Here is a 12,295-nt window from a genome sequence, read left to right as displayed (position 1 = left end):
TGGAGCTTGCTCAAACTCATGTCCATCGAGTCAGCGATGCCATCAAACCATCTCATCCCCTGTTATCCCCTTCTCCCAATGACTCAGTTCTTCCCATCAGGTGACCAAAGGTATTGGAGTTTCAGCTTCAGATTCAGTCCTTCCAGTGAATATTCAGGACTGATTTCCTTTAGGATGGACTGGTTTTATCTCCTTGCAGTCCAAAGGACTCTCAAGAGTCTTCTCCAATACCATGGTTCAGAAGCATCAATTCTTTGGCACTCAGCTTTCTTTATAGTCCAACTCTCACATCCATACTGGAAAAACCATAGCTCTGACTAGATGGACCTTTGTCGGTAAAGTAATGTCTGCAAATATTCTGCCTAGGTTTGTCATAGCTTCTCTGGTGGCTCAGAGAGTAGAGCATCTGCATGCAATGCTAGAGACCTGGGTTTGATCCCTGGGTGAGGAAGATCCCCTGGAGAAGGAAATGGCAACCCACTCCAGTATTCTTGCCTGGAAAACCCCATGGATGGAAATGCTTTGTAGGCTACAGTCCATGGGGTCACAAAGAGTCAGACACGACTTCACTTTCACTTTCTTCCAAGGAGCAAGCATCTTTTAATTTCATGGCTGCAGTCTGTCTAGTCAAGGCTATGGTTTTTCCAGTGGTCATGTATGGATGCGAGAGTTGGACTATAAAGAAAGCTGAGCGGTGAAGAATTGATGCTTTTGAACTGTGGTGTTGGAGAAGACTCTTGAGAGTTCCTTGGACTGCAAGGAGATCCAACCAGTCCATCCTAAAGGAGATCAGTCCTGAATATTCATTGGAAGGACTGATGCTGAAGCTGAAACTCCAATACTTTGGACACCTGATGTGAAGAGCTGACTCATTTGAAAAGACCCTGATGCTGGGAAAGATTGGGGGCAGGAGGAGAAGGGGACGACAGAGGATGAGATGGTTGGATGGCATCACTGACTCAATGGACATGGGTTTGGGTGAACTCTGGGAGTTAGTGTTGGACAGGGAAGCCTGGGGTTCATGGGGTCGCAAAGAATCAGACACGACTGAGTGACTGAACTGAACTGAAAGTGAAAGTGAAGTCGCTCAGTCGTGTCCGACTCTTTGCGACCCCATGGACTGTAGCCTGCTGCTGCTGCTGGTAAGTTGCTTCAGTCGTGTCCAACTCTGTGCGACCCCATAGACGGAAGCCCACTGGGCTCCCCCGTCCCTGGGATTCTCCAGGCAAGAATACTGGAGTGGGCTGCCATTGCCTTCTCCAGGGGATCTTCCAGACCCAGGGATCCAACCCAGGTCTCCCGCATTCCAAGCAGACGCTTTAATCTCTGAGCCACCAGGGAAGCCCAAACTGAACTGCACTGAACTGAAGTCACCATCTGCAGTGATTTTGGAGCCCCCCCAAAATAAAGTCTCTCACTGTTTCCATCGTTTCCCCATCTATTTGCCATGAGGTGATGGGACCAGATGCCATGATCTTAGTTTTGTAAATATCGCTCAGCTGCAAAAGTTTTTGTTTGGGGCATTTATAATGAAAGCCATTAACTGGGGAATGTCACCATTTTACTGTTAGACAAACAGGATGACTCCAGCTACATCGACGTTCCATTGCTTGTTAGTAATAACGCCGTGCAAACGTTCACCCAAAGGCCGTTTGCACCTGGGGCTCCTTTTAAAAAATTGTAGTATAAACATGAAATTGTACATAGCATGAAATTTACCATTTTAACCATTCTGAAGTGTAGTCAGTGGCGTTGAGCACATGCACATCGTCGTGCACCCATCCGCACCCTCGTCTCCAGAACTCTTTCATCTTTCTCACGAGAACCTCTGTCTCCACTGAACACCACCTCTCTGTCCACTCCACCTTCCTGCCCATGGTGACCACTGTCCTACTCTCTGTCTGTATGAATTTGACTTTCAGGTGTTGCATCCATGTGGAATCACCCAGTATTCATCTTTTGTGACTGGCTCATTCCATGCAGCATCGTGTCTTCAAGGCTTGTCCCTGGTGTGGCCTGTGTCAGGGTTGTCCCTGTCTCTCTAGGGTTGAGCAGCATTCCACCCTGTGTTTATATCGCATCGTGACTGTCTGTTCGTTGGCCAGTGGGCACTTGTGTTGCTTCTACTGTTTGGCTTTTGTGAATAATGCTGCTGTGAACTTGTTTGTGCAGGTATTTGTTTGAATCTCTGCTTTCACTTCTTTTTAATATACACCCAAAGGTAGGTTTTCTGGATTATACAGTAATTCTATTCTATTTTTGAGGAACCTCCATATTGTTTTCTACAGGGCTATACCATTTTATATTCCCACCAGCAGTGCACAAGGGTTCCAATCTCTTCACATTCTTAATAACTCTTGTTGTTTTTTTCTTTAATAGTAGCCATCCTAGTGAGTGTAAAGTTGTATCTTATTGTGGTTTTGATTTGCATTTCCCTAAAGACCAGTGGAGGAGCTACCACATGCCCAAGGTCAGGAGTGGTGGCTGAGAGGAACAACCCCACATCCAAGGAGTGGTGGCTGCACGGGCGCAGGAGGGCTGAGAGGTGCTACTCCACGTTCAAGGTCAGGAGGGGCAACTGTGAGGAGATACTCCTCGTCCAAGTTAAGGAGCAGCGGCTGTGCTTTGCTGGAGCAGCCGTGAAGAGATACCCCACATCTAAGGTAAGAGAAACCCAAGTAAGATGGTAGATGTTGTGAGAGGGCATCAGAGGGCAGACACAGTGAAACCATAATCACAGAAAACTAGCCAATCTGATCACATGGACCACAGCCTTGTCTAACTCGATGAAACTAAGCCATGCCGTGTACAGCCACCGAGGACGGGCGAGTCATGGTGGAGAGGTCTGAAAGAATGTGGTCCACTGGAGAAGGGAATGGTAAACCACTTCAGTATTCTTGCCTTGAGAACCCCATGTCAGTATGAAAAGGCAAAATGATAGGATACTGAAAGAGGAACTCCCTGGGTCAGTAGGTGTCCAATATGCTACTGGAGATCAGTGGAGAAATAATTCCAGAAAGAATGAAGGGATGGAGCCAAAGCAAAAACAATGCCCAGTTGTGGATGTGACTGGTGATAGAAGCTAGGTCTGATGCTGTAAAGAGCAATATTGCATAGGAACCTGGAACGTCAGGTCCATGAATCAAGGCAAATTGGAAGTGGTCAAATAGGAGATGGCAAGAGTGAATGTTGACATTCTAGGGATCAGCGAACTAAAATGGACTGGAATGGGTGAATTTAACTCAGATGACCATTATATCTACTACTGTGAGCAGGAATCCCTTAGAAGAAATGGAGTAGCCATCATGGTCAACAAGAGTCCAAAATGCAGTACTTGGATGCAATTCTCAAAAACGACAGAATGATCTCTGTTCGTTTCCAAGGCAAACCATTCAATATCACAGTAATCCAAGTCTATGCCCCAACCAATAATGCTGAAGAAGCTGAACGGTTCTATGAAGACCTACAAGACCTTTTAGAACTAACACCCCCAAAAGATGTCCTTTTCATTATAGGTGACTGGAATGCAAAAGTAGGAAGTCAAGAAACACCTGGAGTAATAGGCAAATTTGGCTTTGGAGTACGGAATGAAGCAGGGCAAAGGCTAATAGAGTTTTCCCAAGAGAACGCACTGGTCATAGAAAACACCCTCTTCCAACAACACAAGAGAAGACTCTACACATGGACATCACCAGATGGTCAACACTGAAATCAGACTGATTATATTCTTTGCAGCCAAAGATGGAGAAGCTCTATACAGGCAGCAAAAACAAGACTGGGAACTGACTGTGGCTCAGATCATGAACTCCTTATTGCCAAATTCAGAGTTAAATCGAAGAAAGTAGGGAAAACCACTAGACCATTCAGATATGACCTAAATCAAATCCCTTATGATTATATAGTGGAAGTGAGAAATAGATTTAAGAGACTAGATCTGATAGACAGAGTGCCTGATGAACTATGCACAGAGGTTCATGACATGGTACAGGAGACAGGGATCAAGACCATCCCCATGGCAAAGAAATGCAGAAAAGCAAAATGGCTGTCTGAGGAGGCCTTACAAGTAACTGTGAAAAGAAGACAAGCGAAAAGCAAAAGAGAAAAGGAAAGATATAAGCATCTGAGTGCAGAGTTCCAAAGAATAGCAAGGAGAGATATGAAAGCCTTCCTCAGTGATCAATGCAAAGAAATAGAGGAAAACAAAGGAATGGAAAAGACTCGAGACCTCTTCAAGAAAATTAGAGATACCAAGGGAACATTTCATGCAAAGATGGGCTCGATAAAGCAGAAGATATTAAGAAGAGGTGGAAAGAATACACAGGAGAACTGTACAGAAAAGATCTTCACGACCCAGATAGTCATGATGGGTGTGATCACTCACCTAGAGCCAGACATCCTGGAATGTGAAGTCAAGTGGGCCTTAGAAAGCATCACTACGAACAAAGCTAGTGGAGGTGATGGAATTCCAGTGGAGCTATTTCAAATCCTGAAAGATGATGCTGTAAAAGTGCTGCACTCAATATGTCAGCAAATTTGGAGAACTCAGCAGTGGCCACAGGACTGGAAGAGGTCAGCTTTCATTCCAATCCCAAAGAAAGGCAATGCCAAAGAATGCTCAAACTACTGCACAATTGCACTCATCTCACACGCTAGTAAAATAATGCTCAAAATTCTCTAAGCTAGGCTTCAGCAGTACGTGAACCATGAACTTCCACATGTTCAAGCTGGTTTTTGAAAAGGCAGAGGAACCAGAGATCAAATTGCCAACATCTGCTGGATCATTAAAAAAGCAAGAGAGTTCCAGGAAAACATCTATTTCTGCTTTATTGACTATGCCAAAGCCTTTGACTGTGTGGATCACAATAAACTGTGGAAAATTCGGAAAGAGATGGGAATACCAGACCATCCGACCTGCCTCTTGAGAAACCTATATGCAGGTCAGGAAACAACAGTTAGAACTGGACATGGAACAACAGACTGGTTCCAAATAGGAAAAGGAGTCATCAAGGCTGTATATTGTCACCCTGCTTATTTAACTTATATGCAGAGTACATCATGAGAAACGCTAGGCTGGAGGAAGCACAAGTTGGAATCAAGATTGCCGGGAGAAATATCAATAACCTCAGATATGCAGATGACACCACCCTTATGGCAGAAAGTGAAGAGGAACTAAAAAGCGTCTTGATGAAAGTGAAAGAGGAGAGTGAAAAAGTTGGCTTAAAGCTCAACATTCAGAAAACTAAGATCATGGCATCCAGTCCCATCACTTCATGGGAAATAGAGGGGGAAACACTTGTTAAAGAGATTGTCTTTAATCCATTGTATATTCTTGCCTCCTTTGTCAAAGATAAGGTGTCCATATGTGCGTGGATTTATCTCTGGGCTTTCTATTTTATTCCATTGATCTATATATCTGTCTTTGTGCCAGTACCATACTGTCTTGATAACTGTGGCTTTGTAATAGAGCCTGAAGTCAGGTAGGTTGATTCCTCCAGTTCCATTCTTCTTTCTCAAGACCGCTTTGGCTATTCGAGGTTTTTTGTTTTTCCATACAAATTGTGAAATTATTTGTTCCAGCTCTGTGAAGAATACTGTTGGTAGCTTGATAGGGATTGCGTTGAATCTATAAATTGCTTTGGGTAGTATACTCATTTTCACTATATTGATTCTTCCAATCCATGAACATGGTATATTTCTCCATCTATTAGTGTCCTCTTTGATTTCTTTCACCAGTGTTTTATAGTTTTTTATATATAGGTCTTTAGTTTCTTTAGGTAGATATATTCCTAAGTATTTTATTCTTTCCGTTGCAATGGTGAATGGAATTGTTTCCTTAATTTCTCTCTCTGTTTTCTCATTATTAGTGTATAGGAATGCAAGGGATTTCTGTGTGTTGATTTTATATCCTGCAACTTTACTATAGTCATTGATTAGTTCTAGTAATTTTCTGGTGGAGTCTTTAGGGTTTTCTATGTAGAGGATCATGTCATCTGCAAATAGTGAGAGTTTTACTTCTTCTTTTCCAATTTGGATTCCTTTTATTTCTTTTTCTGCTCTGATTGCTGTGGCCAAGACTTCCAAAACTATGTTGAATAATAATGGTGAAAGTGGGCACCCTTGTCTTGTTCCTGACTTTAGAGGAAATGCTTTCAATTTTTCACCATTGAGGATAATGTTTGCTGTGGGTTTGTCATATATAGCTTTTATTATGTTGAGGTATGTTCCTTCTATTCCTGCTTTCTGGAGAGTTTTTATCATAAATGGATGTTGAATTTTGTCAAAGGCTTTCTCTGCGTCTATTGAGATAATCATATAGTTTTTATTTTTCAATTTGTTAATGTGGTGTATTACATTGATTGATTTGCGGATATTGAAGAATCCTTGCATCCCTGGGATAAAGCCCACTTGATCATGGTGTATGATCTTTTTAATGTGTTGTTGGATTCTGATTGCTAGAATTTTGTTAAGGATTTTTGCATCTATGTTCATCAGTGATATTGGCCTGTAGTTTTCTTTTTTTGTGGCATCTTTGTCAGGTTTTGGTATTAGGGTGATGGTGGCCTCATAGAATGAGTTTGGAAGTTTACCTTCCTCTGCAATTTTTTGGAAGAGTTTGAGCAGGATAGGTGTCAGCTCTTCTCTGGGAAATCTGGTCAACCACTTGTAAAAGAATGAAACTAGACCACTTTCTAACACCATACACAAAAATAAACTCAAAATGGATTAAAGATCTAAACGTAAGACCAGAAACTATAAAACTCCTAGAGGAGAACATAGGCAAAACACTCTCTGACATACATCACAGCAGGATCCTCTATGACCCACCTCCCAGAATACTGGAAATAAAAGCAAAAATAAACAAATGGGACCTAATTAACCTTAAAAGCTTCTGCACATCAAAGGAAACTATTAGCAAGGTGAAAAGACAGCCTTCAGAATGGGAGAAAATAATAGCAAATGAAGCAACTGACAAACAACTAATTTCAAAAATATACAAGCAACTCCTACAGCTCAACTCCAGAAAAATAAATGACCCAATCAAAAAATGGGCCAAAGAACTAAATAGACATTTCTCCAAAGAAGACATACAGATGGCTAACAAACACATGAAAAGATGCTCAACATCACTCATTATCAGAGAAATGCAAATCAAAACCACTATGAGATACCATTTCACACCAGTCAGAATGGCCGCGATCCAAAAGTCTACAAATAATAAGTGCTGGAGAGGGTGTGGAGAAAAGGGAACCCTCTTACACTGTTGGTGGGAATGCAAACTAGTACAGCCACTATGGAGAACAGTGTGGAGATTCCTTAAAAAACTGGAAATAGAACTGCCTTATGATCCAGCAACCCCACTGCTGGGCATACACACTGAGGAAACCAGAAAGGAAAGAGACACGTGCACCCCAATGTTCATTGCAGCACTGTTTATAATAGCCAGGACATGGAAGCAACCTAGATGTCCATCAGCAGATGAATGGATAAGAAAGCTGTGGTACATATACACAATGGAGTATTACTCAGCCATTAAAAAGAATACATTTGAATCAGTTCTAATGAGGTGGATGAAACTGGAGCCTATTATACAGAGTGAAGTAAGCCAGAAGGAAAAACAGAAATACAGTATACTAACGCATATATATGGAATTTAGAAGGATGGTAACAATAACCTGGTGTACGAGACAGCAGAAGAGACACTGATGTATAGAACAGTCTTGTGGACTCTGTGGGAGAGGGAGAGGGTGGGAAGATTTGGGAGAGTGACATTGAAACATGTAGAATATCATGTAAGAAACGAGTTGCCAGTCCAGGTTCGACGCGCGATACTGGATGCTTGGGGCTGGTGCACTGGGACGACCCAGAGGGATGGTGTGGGGAGGGAGGAGGGAGGGGGGTTCAGGATGGGGAACACATGTATGCCTGTGGCGGATTCATTTTGATATTTGGCAAAACTAATACAATTATGTAAAGTTTAAAAATAAAATAAAATTTAAAAAAAAAAAAATAGAGGGGGAAACAGTGGAAACAGTGTCACACTTTATTTTGGGGGGCTCCAAAATCACTGCAGATGGTGATTTCAGCCATGAAATTAAAAGACACTTAATCCTTGGAAGGAAAGTTATTTCCAACCTAGATAGCATATTCAAAAGCGGAGACATTACTTTGCCAACAAAGGTCCATCTAGTCAAGGCTATGGTTTTTCCAGTGATCATTATGGATGTGAAAGTTGGACTGTGAAGAAAGCTGAGCACTGAAGAATTGATGCTTTTGAACTGTGGTGTTGGAGAAGACTCTTGAGAGTCCCTTGGATGGCAAGGAGGTCCAACCAGTCCATCTTAAAGGAGATCAGTCCTGGGTGTTTGTTGGAAGGACTGATGCTAAAGCTGAAATTCCAATACTTGGCCACCTCATGTGAAGAGTTGACTCATTGGAAAAGACCGAGATGCTGGAAGGGATTGGGGGCAGGAGGAGAAAGGGACGACAGAGGTTGAGATGGCTGGATGGCATCACCGACTTGATGGACATGAGTTTGAGTGAACTCTGGGAGTTGGTGATGGATGGGAAGGCCTAGCGTGCTGCGAATTTTGGGGTTGCAAAGAGTCAGACACGACTGAGTGACTGAACTGAACTGAACTGAAAGACCAGCGAGGTTGAACATCTTTTCATGAGCTTACTGTCCATTTGCATATCTTCTTCTGAATACGTCCTTTGCCCATTTTGGAATCAGGTTGTTGTTGTTAGTTGCTGTTTTGGACGTGAGAGCGTGAGAGCAACTCCATCAGTTTGCCACCCCGCATCTCCTAACCTTTGTGAGTGCAGTGTGGTCTCAGACAGGTACTAAGTTCGGTTCTGATGGCAGCGCCAGGTAAAAGGACTTGGTATTTTCTGGTAGACTGGTTACTTGGGCTTTACCAATCAGTGTTACAGGGCTGCAAAGCAGATTGTAGGAAGCCAGGGGGGCCAGTGGATGCCCCCACAAAGCAGCATGGCAAGCTCTCTGATCAGAAAATCCCCTCTCCATGGTGTACCAGCCCTCTGGTCCTCTCCTCAGTTCTCAGAGCTCATCTAAGTACTGCGAAGAAAGTTGCCCCTGGAACAAAAACACACTTTGGCACTTAGGGCCTTTCCAGATAAAACTTACATTCCCTTTTTTCAGCATTTCTTTGAAACTGAGGACTTAACGTGATTTAGACTTGTGAAAGCCATGGCTAGCATGCACTCTTCTTCCACCGCAACATGGACCTTTACTTCATGTGCTCTCTAAACACAGATAATCACCATGGCAACCACCGTGTTTCACGACTCTCACACATACACTTGCACCTTCCTTAAAGAAACACAGAGCTCAACAGTGTAGAATTAGAACAGTAAATCACTGGGATGTTTTTTATTTGTTGTTACATAGTTGTCAGGATCTTGAGAAGAGCTGGACATTGTCATCTGCTATCAGTTGTACTTGGGAAAAGTAGCTGTTTGGCTGGGCCCTTTGACACCTTTCCAGAAAGTGGGGTGTTGTTTGTAATGTGCAAGGCATGACCGATGGATGTCCAGATTGTCAGGGTTAGAGACTTTCAAGGCAGAAAGTCTCACTAAGAACACCAAGTGCTGAGCAGTATGCATTTCTACACGTCCACTGGGCCAGTCCTCCGCACTTACATCACAGTTACGGTCACTCACATGTTGCTTAGAGTTTGCACAAACACGCTTTTCGGGTAGCATCTAATTTTATCTTTGGTTGTATTTGGAAACATGCCTGACAGTTTTGCTGTGCTTTCAAAAATCTCTCTCTTTCTTGGCGATGTGAACAAGCCTTTTGCTGCCCTGAGAATACTTGGTGAGCAGTCTGCAGAGTGAAGCCCAGATGAAGCTTTCCTCAGGAGGTGTCTCCAAGGGTCTTCTGAGTAACTTGGGGCCCTGAGCCCTGGCGTGGTCAAGACCCACAAGCTGTGGGCAGGAGCCCCATGTGCTCTTAGCAGATCACCTGCCCTGGGTTTTGAATGTCTCACGGTGTTCTGTCCATGGATGGAGAGAACTGTCCTTCTGTAATAACTGCATGTGATGAGAATGGGTTTTCCCTCTCGCTAATGAATTGTAGCCGTGATTTCTCCCACGTTAAACGCTCTGTCTTTGGAATACAAATGTTTCAATGGGAGAGAAGAAAGGACCCTCTTCTCCTTGATTGTTTTCTTTTAAATTAAAAGTAGTAATAAATCTAACTCAACCCAAATAACTGCTGAACATTTCGTATTAACATAGCAGTGAAGATGAACTTGGGCAGCTGTGATAAATGTCTCTGTGTGCTTAGACTGGACTGCCTCCAAACCCTTCACTCCCACACCAATTTGGAAAGGCCTACCTGAGGTTTTTATATCCTTAGCCTGAAGATTCATTTTTCATTTGCGAGATAGAGCCCCTGCGTTTCAAGGACAGCTATGCTATACTTCTGTAGAAAGTACACAGAGATAATGTTGGAATGAGGAACTTTTTTTTAACCCAGTGAATATACTATTTGCCTTCCAAACCTATCGCATGTCTGCTTTTCTGTGTTTTCTGTGATTTGATTATAAGCTCTGTAAGCCTAAGTTCCATGAGGTGAGAAATAAATCAGATGTCAGTCTCTGTTAAACGTGTACTTACCGTGGGGGAACAGGAACAGCGGAGACATTGTTCGGGCCCTCCCACTGCTGTCCCATCGGGCAAGATGGCGCATGGAACACCAGTGCAGGACAGACGCTCCGAGCCTGGCTGCCGAGAGCAGAGTCTCTGCTCTCTGTTCACAGGCTGCTAGGCAGGGCTGCCACCTGAACAGGTGCACGAAAAGTGGATAGAATTTGGAGGAAGACCAAGTGATGACATGAAGATTCAGATGTTGATGGGCTTCTGAAATAATCACTACTTATTAATTTCTGTGTGTGAAAGTGCCCTGGATACTGGATGGTATAAAGAGTTTGTATTCACAGAGTTTCGTTTACTTCAGTTGAGAGTGAAGAGAGTACTGGTGGGGAATCGGGTCTTCCTTGAGGCTCCTGGGTGCCATGAGCCTGCCTGCCTCGGGGACTTGCCAAGAACGCCTGCCTCCTGGAGGGTCCTCCTCCCTGAAGACCTCAGGTCAAACACTGCTTGTCCAGGAGCGCCTCCTATGACATCTCTGGGGAGGCTATAGCTCAGTGCCTCATCAGCATCCTTAATCCTGGTCCTGCCCTTTCTAGCAGCAGTCACAACTGTCTTTTTATTTTTTTATTGAGGTATAATTGACGCACGACATTATATTAGTTTCAGGTGTATGGCGTAGTGACCCAGTATTTGTACACACTGTGCAATGCTTACAGTAAATCTAGTTAACCGTCCGTCAGCATGCGTAGTTACATAATTTGTTTTCTCTCAGAACTTTCCAGATCTTAGCAACTCTCAAATATGCAGACAGAATTGTTAACTGTAGTTGCCATGCTGTACATCACACCCCAGGGCTCATTTATCTCATAGCTGAAAGTTTGTATCTTTTGACCTTTACCTGTTTTCCCCAGCCCCACACCTTGACTGTCATTTGTGTGACTGCATAGTGATCTGTGAACTCCTGAGGACTAGGAGCTCCATGAGAGCAGGTGTTGGGCCCTGAGTCTCTGGTCCTGGGATCCAGTACCTAGAGCAGGGTCTGCCTTCCTCTCCGCCGAGGGCCTGAGCCCTCCTGTCACACTCTTGGCAGAGCCCCCTTCCGCTTCTGGCTTCCGCAGCCTCCCAGGTGTCCACTCTTCCCTCACTGGCACATGTTGTTCCCCTGGGTGGGGGTACCTTTGGCTCCTGTCTTCCATCTGGGATATGATACTCATTCTCCAGACCCACCCCAGTTTCTCCCTCCACCAGGACTCCTCCAGTGGGCTCAGTGGTCCCTCTCCTGTCAGCTGCACCAGGTGGATTTCCCCACTGGGGTCTTACCATGCTGTCCTGCAGTGCTCACTTCACACATCTATCTCGCTTGCTGGACCAAGTCCCTGGAGGACGCGGAGCATGCCACTCATGTCATTGTCTCTGTTTTGTCTCCATCCTTAAATACAGTGTCTGTCACAATAAATATTTTGAATGAATAAAAATTTCTCTTATTAGTTATCCATGTCCCAGGAATTTACTAAAAAAAATTCCCAGGAATGTCAGCTCCTGTTCTGACTAGGTGCTGGGTCCTCAGACACCTATAAATGATGTGGTCAAACCCCTTCCAGGGAAAGCCGCAGAGATGGGTGTTTTTGTCTGTTCCCTCTTCGCTGAGCCTGGGGACAGCTGTGGAGAGCACACATGT

At 43.9% G+C, this 12,295-nt stretch overlaps 1 long non-coding RNA gene across 1 annotated transcript in view; it reads left to right on the top strand.

The window, feature by feature from the left end:
- LOC101902228 (uncharacterized) overlaps positions 1-12,295 on the top strand; it is a 47,661-nt gene that overhangs the window by 20,478 nt on the left and 14,888 nt on the right. The gene's annotated exons all lie outside the window — the stretch shown is intronic.

Source organism: Bos taurus, chromosome 12 (genome assembly GCF_002263795.3).
Source record: "Bos taurus isolate L1 Dominette 01449 registration number 42190680 breed Hereford chromosome 12, ARS-UCD2.0, whole genome shotgun sequence".
NCBI classification, from domain to species: Eukaryota; Metazoa; Chordata; class Mammalia; order Artiodactyla; family Bovidae; genus Bos; species Bos taurus.
This window is presented reverse-complemented; position numbering and strand designations above follow the sequence as displayed.